General features: G+C 41.6%; 1 pseudogene; it reads left to right on the top strand.

Annotated features, from left to right (window-relative positions):
- Positions 1–9,333: 9,333 nt before the first annotated feature.
- LOC108285797 overlaps positions 9,334–10,921 on the top strand; it is a 2,775-nt pseudogene continuing 1,187 nt past the window's right edge.

Raw genomic sequence — 10,921 nt, 5'->3', positions numbered from 1 at the left:
AATGATGACAATTGTCACCTCTACCTGTATCTATTCCTATCCTCTTTTAGATTTTGGCCTTGGGATTTTAGATTACTTAAAACAAAAGTAAAACACAAATAATTGGGATATCTCCCTAAGCTTATTATATCTTACAGAAGATTGCAGATGGGTGATGACTGGTGCGAGCTCACACAGAAAAGAAAAATTTCATAAGCATTCAATAGTTGTGTTACTAACAAATAAGACAATCTTCCTAATGCCTTCTTCCCCCACTTCTGCCCAATATGTAATACTAGGCATGCTCTGAATAATTGTACTCAAACAAGAAATTACTCCTCCAAAGTTTCTGGAGTGAAGCTCAGCTTTGTGCTTTGGGACACATGAGTCTACCAGTTATGTCAATTATACACCAGGGGAGGGGAAGCAATGGAACTGAGATTCACCAGGTGGCCACAAAATTCTACAGACGGGAAAGATTCAGGAAATAGAATAATTAATTCAGACAACCAAAAAGACAAGAGTAAGAAAACATATGACCATTCAAGGCTATTCCACATTGAAAATATTTAGGGCCACTCAGTTTGTATTTTACACAACCTTCTGTGGTGTCCCCAGGAATATTGTCAGATCCACAATTTGGTCACAAAGAATAATTTTAAAGTTTTTACTGTCTATCAGCTTTGCTCAAAATTCATTTGACTATTAGTATTTTTGTGGTTATTATTAAGATAGTAGTAGCAGAGGTTTTAATCTTCATAGCACTAAACTCTTTAACATTTGCTTGTAAAAGTTGAGTGAGAAAGTGTAAAAGCTCCTCCCTTCCCCTCCCCTCCCCACCCCTCCCCTCCCTCCCCTCCCCTCCCTTCCCATTCCCCCCCTCCCCTCTCCTCAGTGTCTGGTACATTGTGACTGTTCAGAAAAGGTTAGTTGGTATTATTACTACAAATATTATATGTGTCATTGAGTATTGAAACACATGAAATAAAGCTCCTTTAAATGCTTGATGAATTTGACTAGTCAACTTATTCTAGCATCTTCACTTTATACTCTTACCAATAAATAGATTCTACATATCTAACCTACCCAAGATTTCCCACAAACCAAACCTGAGGACATTTGCTAGAAGGGAGGGAGCTGGTCAAGACAAACTGTGTAAACAAATAATTTTCGAAGACAGATTTTCAGATCTACTCTTGACTCGGCTATAGTTCAAGGTTGTTTTCTCCCAGGCCAGAGAAAAATTTTTTAGCTCTGCTAATCCTCAGAAGGTAAGAATCTGAGCCTGTGGGAGCACAGAGGGGAACTTTATAAATATATTTAATATAAGGTCTGTGGGTCTCAGGAGCCAGACGGTTGTTCATATGAGCAAAATTTGTGTAGCAGAAATAGAAACTCTCAAAAAAGTACCTGATTCTCCTCTTTTCTCTTTGTCTACTGATGGGGATAGATGAGGAGAGGGGTTGTCAGGATCCCTCTGTGTGCTTGCTGGTGGACAGTTCTCTTTCACATGTCTGAATGGCTGAGTGCAGTTGCAGATACTGAGGTCAAGAATTAGCCACTAACTGCTTAGATTGTGAGGCTGAAGGTACAACTTCCAGGTAGTTTCCTCTTTGCAGTTTTCTCACCTCTATTGGGACCACAGTATCCAAAATACAAGCTGTAGAAAATCAAACAAAGAAAGATTTACATGTCCTGGAGTCAAGACTCCGTCAGTCCTACTTCATTTACGTCACTCAAAGAACTTTGATGAAGGATGTTTTGATACTATCTCTCTAAATAGTTGGAACATCCATATAAATGATTGTTCTATAGCTTTCAAGAAAATTGTGTCATACTAGTTCGCAAATTCTTTTTACCAAGCTCTCATTACAGAACTTGTTATATAAACAGATGTCTGTTATACCAGTCTGTCTCACTGGGAATTATAATTTTTCTGAGTTCAAATGCCAGTGGGAAAAAACAAACAAACAAACAAACAAAAAAAACCATCTTTGATGTTAGGAAGAAACATTTTTATGCTGTCAGGATATGAGGGGAAAGGCAGTCATCAATCAGGCTCCTTTCCCTTCATGCTCCAGGAACAGAGAAAAGAGAGAGATCACACTACAGGCATCCCTAATGTAACTCTTTATCTTGGTTAAATTCATTCATTTTTTTCAAATTACACACTTCTATCAATTATTCCCTTATATCTGTGATAAAGACAATAATATATAAAAATTTTTTTCTCTGCAGAGTTTTATTTGATCTTTATAAAACAGTAATGATAGAATAAGCGTGAAGGTCTTCTATTAGGCAAGACTCCTATCTAAAAGCCACTGTGCTAACACTCATTCATGAGTTCACTCACTCATGCATGAATGAAACAATATTTCTAAGAATTTACCATGTGCCAGACACTGTGTTTCTGCCCATACCGAGCAGTGAATAGAAGTGGACTTGAACACTGCCCTTAAGAAACATATAGTCTAGTTGAGGAGGCAGACATTAATCAATCAATGGCAAAAGTTGATAATTTTAAGCCACGATAAGCTTATGATTTGAAAGTATAAGAAGTATGAGAGTACTTAGGAGTACTAACGAAGATACCTTCAGGAAATGAATTTTGAACTTAATCTTAATAACAGATAGGGCAGAGTAGGTAAAAGGAACAGAATTAGGAAAAGAAACATGTTATGCCAACTTAATTGGAGCTCAGAGAGAGAGAAGGAATGGAGTCAGATGAGAAATCAGGTAGATGTAAGATGCCAGGTTGTGAAAAGCCATGTGTGCCATGTTAATTTTTTTCTTCATCTAGAGTGAGAGCATTATATATTTTATTCAGAAATGACCCATGATCAGATTTGTATTTTTAAAAGTTTAGTCTGGTTACAGTGTGGAGAATCATCAGGAAAGCTCAAAAATGGATGAGAGAGACCCATTGGGAGGAATTCTGCAGCTTGTGTCTGTAGAATAAAAGATTGGAGTTTGAAGCTAGGTCCTGGTGGAGGGAATAAAGAGAAATTGACAGATTTTTAAAGATATTTAAAAGATAAAGTTCACACTCTTCAAAATAGCCAAGATATGCAAACAACCTTGGTATCCATTAGTGAATGAGTGGATGAAGAAACTCTCATGGAGTGGGGAACCAAAGCGACTGATTAGAAGCAGCTGTGGTGCATGGCTCTCATAGAGAGGAACAAAACGGGCAAGAAAACATAGCACCTTCCACTGAAACATCCAAGTACTTGCATTGACACTGATCAAGGAAACAGCTCAACTCACGGAGAATGGAGAAAAGCAGGGCAGAGTGACAGCTCATGCAGGAGCCACAGAGAGCCACAGAAACCTCCCCCCACCGAGGAAAGTGGTGAGTAAATTTGTGACCCCAGGAAAGCATGATTCTCCCACAGATCTTTGCAACCCTCGTCTCAGGAGATCCCTCATGAACCCACTCCACCAGGGCTTCAGTCTGACACACAGAGCTGTGTGAAGTCTCAGCAGAGATGCTACTCAGGTGTGCACAAAGCCTCAGGATCTTTACAAACTCTGGCTCCAGGATCCCTGGTAAAAGCGACTGCAACTCGGGCAAGGCTGGCAGTCTGTACTTACCCCTAGGAAGGGGGTGGAATCCGGGATCAGAGCAGCATTGGTCTGAGGATTCCACTTCCATGGTGCCTCACAGAATAAGACCCACTGGTTTGGAATTCCAGCCAATAGTGTTGGAATATACTGGCAATAGTGTTGTGCCTTCTCAGGATAGGTTGGTTTTCCTGAAGGGAGCTGGTGAACCACCATCTTTGCTGTGGATGACTCAGCTATTCCAGCCTGCAGGCTTCAGAGGGTCTAAACTGATTGGGGACAGAAGGGGATCCCCCAGCACAGCACAGCTGCTCTACAAAAATTTGGTCAGATGGTTTTTTTAAAAAAAAAAAAAAAAAAGTGGACCCCAATCCACTTCTCATCTATGGGCAGGACCTCCAAACTGGGGCCTATAGCCACCCCTGCCTGTGTTCTCCTATAGATAGAGTTTTGATTTCTCTTTGGGATGAAGTCTCTAGGGGGAGGGGAGGGCCACTATCTTTGCTATTCTAGCCTGTGGGCTTTGGAGAGCCCAAGCCTACGGAGGCAGAAGCAGTACCCCAGTAAGGCAAAGCTACTCTATAACAATGTAGACAGAGTAGTTCCTTAAGCAGGTCTCTGATCTATTTCCCCTCACTGGGCAGGACTTCCCAACAGGGGCCTCCAGCCAGTTGGGTTGATGTTCTTTGGCCAACTGAGGTTTGAAAACTTCCTGGGATGGACTCCTAAAGAAAGGGTGGTTGCCATCTTTGTGTTTTAGCAACTTAACTGTTCCAGCCTCCAGGCTTTGGAGAGCCCAGGCTGACTACAGATAGAAGCAATAACCCACACAGCACAGCTGCTCTGGGAAAGCAAGGCTAGACTACTTCTTTAAGTGGATTCCTGATCCCGCTCCTCCTGACTGTGTGAGACCTCCTAACTAGGGTCTTCAGTCACCTCCTACATGTGCATTTGGGCTGACAACATGTCTGTACCCCCTGCGTTGGAGCTTCCAGAAAAAGAGGCACACTGCCACTTTGCTGTTTTACAGCCTTCACTGGTGATACCTCCAGGTACTGGAAAATTTGAGGCAACCAGGGACTGCAGCAGATGCCCAGCAAACCTCAGAAGTCCTATGGAAAAGAAGAAAATAAACTAAAGAAAAGAAAACAAACAAACAAAAAACCCTCAAAACCTCATCCAAAGGTTAGCAACTCAAAGATTGAAGGTACATAAGCCCACAAATATGCAAAGAATGTGCTCCTTTAGCTCAAGAATGCTGACAACTCAAAAAACCGGAATGCTTTTTCCTCTAAATGACCACATTACCTCTTCAGCAACAGTTCAGAACCAGGCTTAAGCTGAGATAGCTGAAATGACAGAAGTAGAAATCAGAATATGGATAGGAACAAACTTCACTCAGCTAGAGGAGCACATTCTAACTAAATGCAGGTAAACTAAAAATCAAGATAAAACATTGCAGGAACTGACAGTAAAAATAGCCAGTATAATGAAGAACATAACCAACCTGATAGAGCTGAAAAACACAGTACAAAAATTTTATATAATGCAATCACAAGTATTAAGAGCAGAATAGACCAAGCAGAGGAAAAAATCTCAAAACTTGAAGACTGTCTTTCTGAAATAAGACTGACAGACAAGAATAGAGGAGAAATAATGAAAAGGAATGAACAAAGCCTCTGAGAAATGTGGGATTATATAAAGAGAATCTACAACTGATTGGTGTACCTGAAAGAGATGGAGAGAATGGGACCAATTTGGAAAATTTACTTCACGATATCATCCATGAGAACTCCCCCAACCTAGCTAGACAAGCCAATATTCAAATTCAGAAAATGCAGAGAAGCCCAGTGAGATATTCCATAAGAAGATCATCCCCAAGACACATGATTTTCAGATTTCGCCAAGGTCTAAATGGAAGAAAAAATGTTAAGGGAATCCTAAAAGAAAGGCCAGATCACTTACAAAGGGAAGCCCATCAGACTAACAGCAGACCTCTCAGTGGAAACCCTACAGGCCAGAAGAGATTGGGGTCCAATAGTCAACGTTCTTAAAGAAAAGAAATGCCAACCCAGAATTTCATATCTGGCCAAATTAAGCTTCAAAAGTAAAGAAGAAATAAGATCTTTTACAGACAAGCAAATGCTGAGAGAGTTGATAAGCACTAGGCATCCTTACAAGAGCTCCTAAAGGAAGTGCTACATATGGAAAGGAAAAACCTTTACCAGCAATTACAAGAACACACTGGAGTACACAGACCAATGACACTCTAAAGCAGCCACATAAGCAAGTCTACAAAATATTCAGGTAGCATCATAGTGACAGGATCAAATCCACACATAGCAATACTAACCTTAAATGTAAATTGGATAAATACCCCAATTAAAAGACACAGAGTGGCATGCTGTATAAAGAACCAAGACCCATCACTATGTTGTATTCAAAAGACCCATCTCACATGCAATAACATGAAAAGGTTTAAAATAAAGAGATGAAGAAAAATTTACCAAGCAAATAGAAAACAGAAGAAAAAAAAACCAGTGGTTGCAATCCTAGTTTTTGACAGACTCCAAATCAACAAAGATTATAAAAGACAAAGAAGGTAATTACATAATGGTAAAGGGTTCAAATCAGCAAGAAGAGCTAACTATCCTAAATATATATACACCCAACACAAGAGCATCCAGATTTATAAAGCAAGTTCTTAGAGACCTCAAAGAGACTTAGACTCCTACACAATAATAGGAGGAAACTCTACTATCCCACTAACAATATTAGATCATCAAGACAAAAAATTAACAAAGATATTCAGGACCTGAACTCAGGTCTGGATCAAAGGGACCTGATAGGTGTCTACAGAATTCTCCATCCAAAAGCAACAGAACGTACATCTCATTGTCAAACATCACTTACTCTAAAATCAATCACATAATCATAAGTAAAACACTTCTCAGTAAATGCAAACAAAAACCAAAACAAAAACAAAATCTGAAATCATAACTGTCTCTCCAAGCAGAGCACAATGAATGCAATTAGAAACCATAATTAAGCAATTCACAAAAATCTATACATTACACAGAAATTGAATAACGTGCCCCTGAATGACTTTTGGATAAATAATGAAATTAAGGCAGAAATCAAGAAATTCTTTGAAACTAATGAGAACAAATATATAACATCCCAGAATATCTAGGACACACTAAGACAGTGCTAAGATGGAAATTTATAGGACTAAATGTCCAGGTAAATAAGCTAGAAAGATCTCAAGTTAACAACTTAATGTCACAACTAAAAGAACTAGAGAACCAAGAATAAACAAATCCCAATGCTAACAGGAGACAAGAAATAACCAAAATCAGAGCTGGTCTGAAGGAGATAGAGACATAAGAAAGCCTTCAAAAGATCAACAAGTCCAGGAGCTGTTTGTGTGTGTGTGTGTGTGTGTGTGTGTGTGTGTCGGGGGTGGTGGGGGTGGAATTAATTAGATAGTTAGACTTCTAGCTAGACAAAGAAAGAAGAAAAGAGAGAAGATTGAAATAAACACAACCAGAAATGATAAAGGGGATATTATCATTGACCCCACAGAAATACAAACACCAGAGACTACTATAAATGTCTCTATGCACATAAACTGGGAAATTATAGAGATTCCATTTTATGTGCATAGAGAATTCCTGGACACATACACCCTCTCAAGACTGAACCAGGAAGAAATTGAATCCCTGAACAGACAAATAATGAGTTCAGAAATTGAGGCAGTGATAAATAACCTCCTAACAACAACAACAACAAAAAGCCCAGGACCAGACAGATTTCCAGCTGATTTCTACCAGATGTGCAAAGAATAGCTGGAACCATCCCTACTGATACTATTCGAAACAATAGAAAAGGAGGGACTGATCCCTAACTTATTCAAAGAGGCCAGCATCATCCTGATACCAAAACATGGCAGAAATACAACAACAAAAAGAAAACCTCAGGCCAATATTCTTAAGGAATATTGATGAAAAAATTTTCAAGGAAAAACTGGCAAACCAAATCCAGCAGCTCATCAAAAAGCTTATCCACCATGATGAACTAGGCTTCATCTTTGTGATGCAAGGTTGGTTCAATATATACAAACCAACTAATGTGATTCATCACATAAACAAAACTAAAGACAAAAACCATATGACCATCTCAAGAGATGAAGAAATGGCTTTTGATAAAATTTAACATCACTTCATGTTAATATAAATTAGGTATTGAAAGAACATACCTCAAAATAATAAGAGCCACATATGACAAACCCATAGCCAACATCATACTGAATGGGCAAAAGCTGTAAGCACTCCCCTTGAAAACAGGCCCAAGGCAAGGATGTCCTCTCTAACTACTCCTATGCAACATGTATTAGACATTCTGGCCGGACCAGTCAGTCAAGAGAAAGAAATAAAGGCATTGAAATAGGAGAGGAAGTCAAACTATCTCTGTTTGTAGATGACATGATCTCACATCTAGAAAACTCCATCATCTCAACCCTAATCTTCTTAAGTTGATTCAGAAAAGTCTCAGGATACGCAATCAGTATGCAAAACTTGCTAGCTTTCCTATACACATCAACAAAAATCAAGCTGAGAGCCAAATCACAAACAAATCCATTCACAATTGCAGCTAACAAGGGAAATGAAAGATCTCTGCAAGAAGAGCTGCAAACCACTGCTCAAATAAATTAGAGGTACTGTTGCCACCTAGGTGTCCAACTAAGCACACAAGGACAGCAAGTCCTAAGAAGAAGGAGCACCCTGGCTCTTGTAGGGAAGTGAAAGGCAAGCCATGGGTTAGGGGTAGGGAAAGGTGTGAGGTGCATCATGCCTTGAGAAGGGAAAGCATGAGAGGCTTTGAGGAGACATGAGGCAGGGAAATTCTGGGTAGAAAAGTGTCCGTCCCTGGAGAGGGTCCCATCTTCAAGCCTGTAACAGCAACCCAAAGCGAGAATGTGCATTCTTGTTTTCCTAATCAAATGTTGCCATTTCCAAAACCACCCATGGCCCACCCTGCTTCCCATCCTGTGCCCATAAAATACCCAGGTCCCACTGGCAGAGAGAGTGGAGATGAGGGGAAGCAGCTGGACACCAGAGACTGTGGTTTGACATCAGAGAGAATCAGCTTGACTTCAGAGGGATGGCTCGGCAGCATTGCTTTAGAGAGGAGTCCAACCATCCTGGGAAAATCACCTTCTGACTCCGTTCCCTTTTCACTTCCCTTTCGCACTAAGAGCCACTTTCATCAGCAATAAAATACCCTGCATTCACCATCCTTCAATTTGTTCATGTGCCCCGATTTTTCCTGGATGCCAAACAAGAGCTTGGGAGCCATGGGTGCAGATGCTAAAGACTGTCACACTGACTCTCTGCTCTTGCTGGTGGAGAGCAACTTCCTCATGTGAAAAGGCAGAGGGCCCACTGAGCTGTTTAACACTTAGGCCATTTGTGGATGGCAAAGCTAAAAGAGCACTGTAACACACACTCTCAGAGGCTTTTGGGTGGCAGGTACTCCACCCTGGATGGTACTGTGGGGGTCGCACAGAAGTTTCAAAGCACTCACCCCAGCTTCTGCACCTGCTCACCTGCATGCTCCCACCTGTGAGGGTTGAGTGCAGTGGGTTGAAAAGTGAAGTTTGCCCCAGGTGGTGCCAAAGCAGCCCGCTAACCCCAGCACCCCCACTCCAGTTCGTGCCCACAAAAAGGTCAGGGAAAATGTCCTGCTTCAGAAGGAGGACAGACCATGAACTAGGGCAACCTGATGGCCATGGAGGTTGAAGAGAGGATGAAATGCCTTCAAAAGTTTCCTGAATATCATAAGAGGATTCTCGACCGATTTAATCAACAGCAACATCAGGACAGGTTTACTGACATCATCCTGTCAACAGACATCATTTTAAGGCTAAAAATTGTGGCTTTTTGTGGCTGCTTGCATTAATTTCTTCTACAGATTCTTTCAGTTTACCCAGAAAGCTTTGGTGGAGATAGAAGGTGTTGGTAAAATGACCTTTTGCCATTTAATCCAGTTCACATATACACCAAAATTAATGATACAGGAGAAGAATAAGCCAATGATTTATGGAAAGAAGCAGAGTTTCTACAAATGCTAGAAGTTATTGATAGGGACAGGAGGCAGAAAAATTCTGGGCAAAGGAGGGCAGGTCCCCGGCAAGGGTCCCACCCTTAAGCCTGGGATGGCACCCCAAAGTGAGAGCATGCCTTCCTGTTTTCCCACTTGAATGTTGCCATTTCCAAAACCAACCATGCTTTGCCCCGCCCCCAATCCTGTGCCTATAAAAACCCCAGGCTCCTCTAGCAGAGAGCAGAGAAGAGAAGAAGCAGCTGGACGTCAGAAACTAGTTTGAAATCAGAGAGAAGCAGCTTGACTTCAGAGGGACAACTTGGTGGCATTACTTTAAAGAGGAGTCCAGTCGGGGATGGAGGGTCCAGCCAGGGATGGAGTCCACAGGGTCTGCATAGAATTTTGCTCCTGCCGGCACCCAAAAGCATTTTCCCTGACTCCTGCCCTGGCTCACCTACATGCTCCCTCCTGACAGATTGAATGCAATGAGCTCCAATGAGTACTTTGCCCCAGCTGGTGCTGAAGTGGCTGGCTAGCCCCAGCATCTACATGCTAGTTCCCACCCATGAAGGGGTCAGAGAAAATTTCCTGCTTCATTATGAAAGCCCTTGAAGTCAGGAACAAAGAAAACTCAGCCCCATTAGAGGAAAATACCACAGGAAAAATTGAGGCCAAAAACAAGGAAGATTGTAGAAACTTCAAATGTTATCACAGAATCATTGCCATCTGCAGAATCAGAACCTGCTGAAATTGAGGTAGAGATTGCTGATGGCACAATTGAAGTGGAAGAGGAAGGCATCAAAACATTAGAGGAAGTAGATTCTGCCAAGCGTCAGTAAAGTACATACAGAGCACGGGTTCCTCTAATGATTCTGCTGTAGCACTCTTGGCAGATATTACCAGCAAGTGCCATCAAGGTGGCAGAAAAGGGCAGATTAAAGAAAAAGATGGCTGTGCATCTGACCCCACAAGCATAGAGATAGAAAGTACTGGGCCGGGCGCGGTGGCTCATGCCTGTAATCCCAGTACTTTGGGAGGCCGAGGCGGGTGGATCACGAGGTCAAGAGATCGAGACCATCCTGGTCAAATGGTGAAACCCCGTCTCTACTAAAAATACAAAAAATCAGCTAGGCATGGTGGCACATGCCTGTAATCCCAGATACTCAGGAGGCTGAGGCAGGAGAATTGCCTGAACCCAGGAGGCGGAGGTTGCGGTGAGCCGAGATTGCGCCATTGCACTCCAGCCTGGGTAACAAGAGGGAAACTCCGTCTC

Source organism: Cebus imitator, unplaced genomic scaffold (genome assembly GCF_001604975.1).
Source record: "Cebus imitator isolate Cc_AM_T3 unplaced genomic scaffold, Cebus_imitator-1.0 Scaffold307, whole genome shotgun sequence".
NCBI classification, from domain to species: Eukaryota; Metazoa; Chordata; class Mammalia; order Primates; family Cebidae; genus Cebus; species Cebus imitator.
The sequence above is the reverse complement of the archived record's forward strand: the minus strand, read 5'-3'. Positions and strand labels throughout refer to the sequence as shown.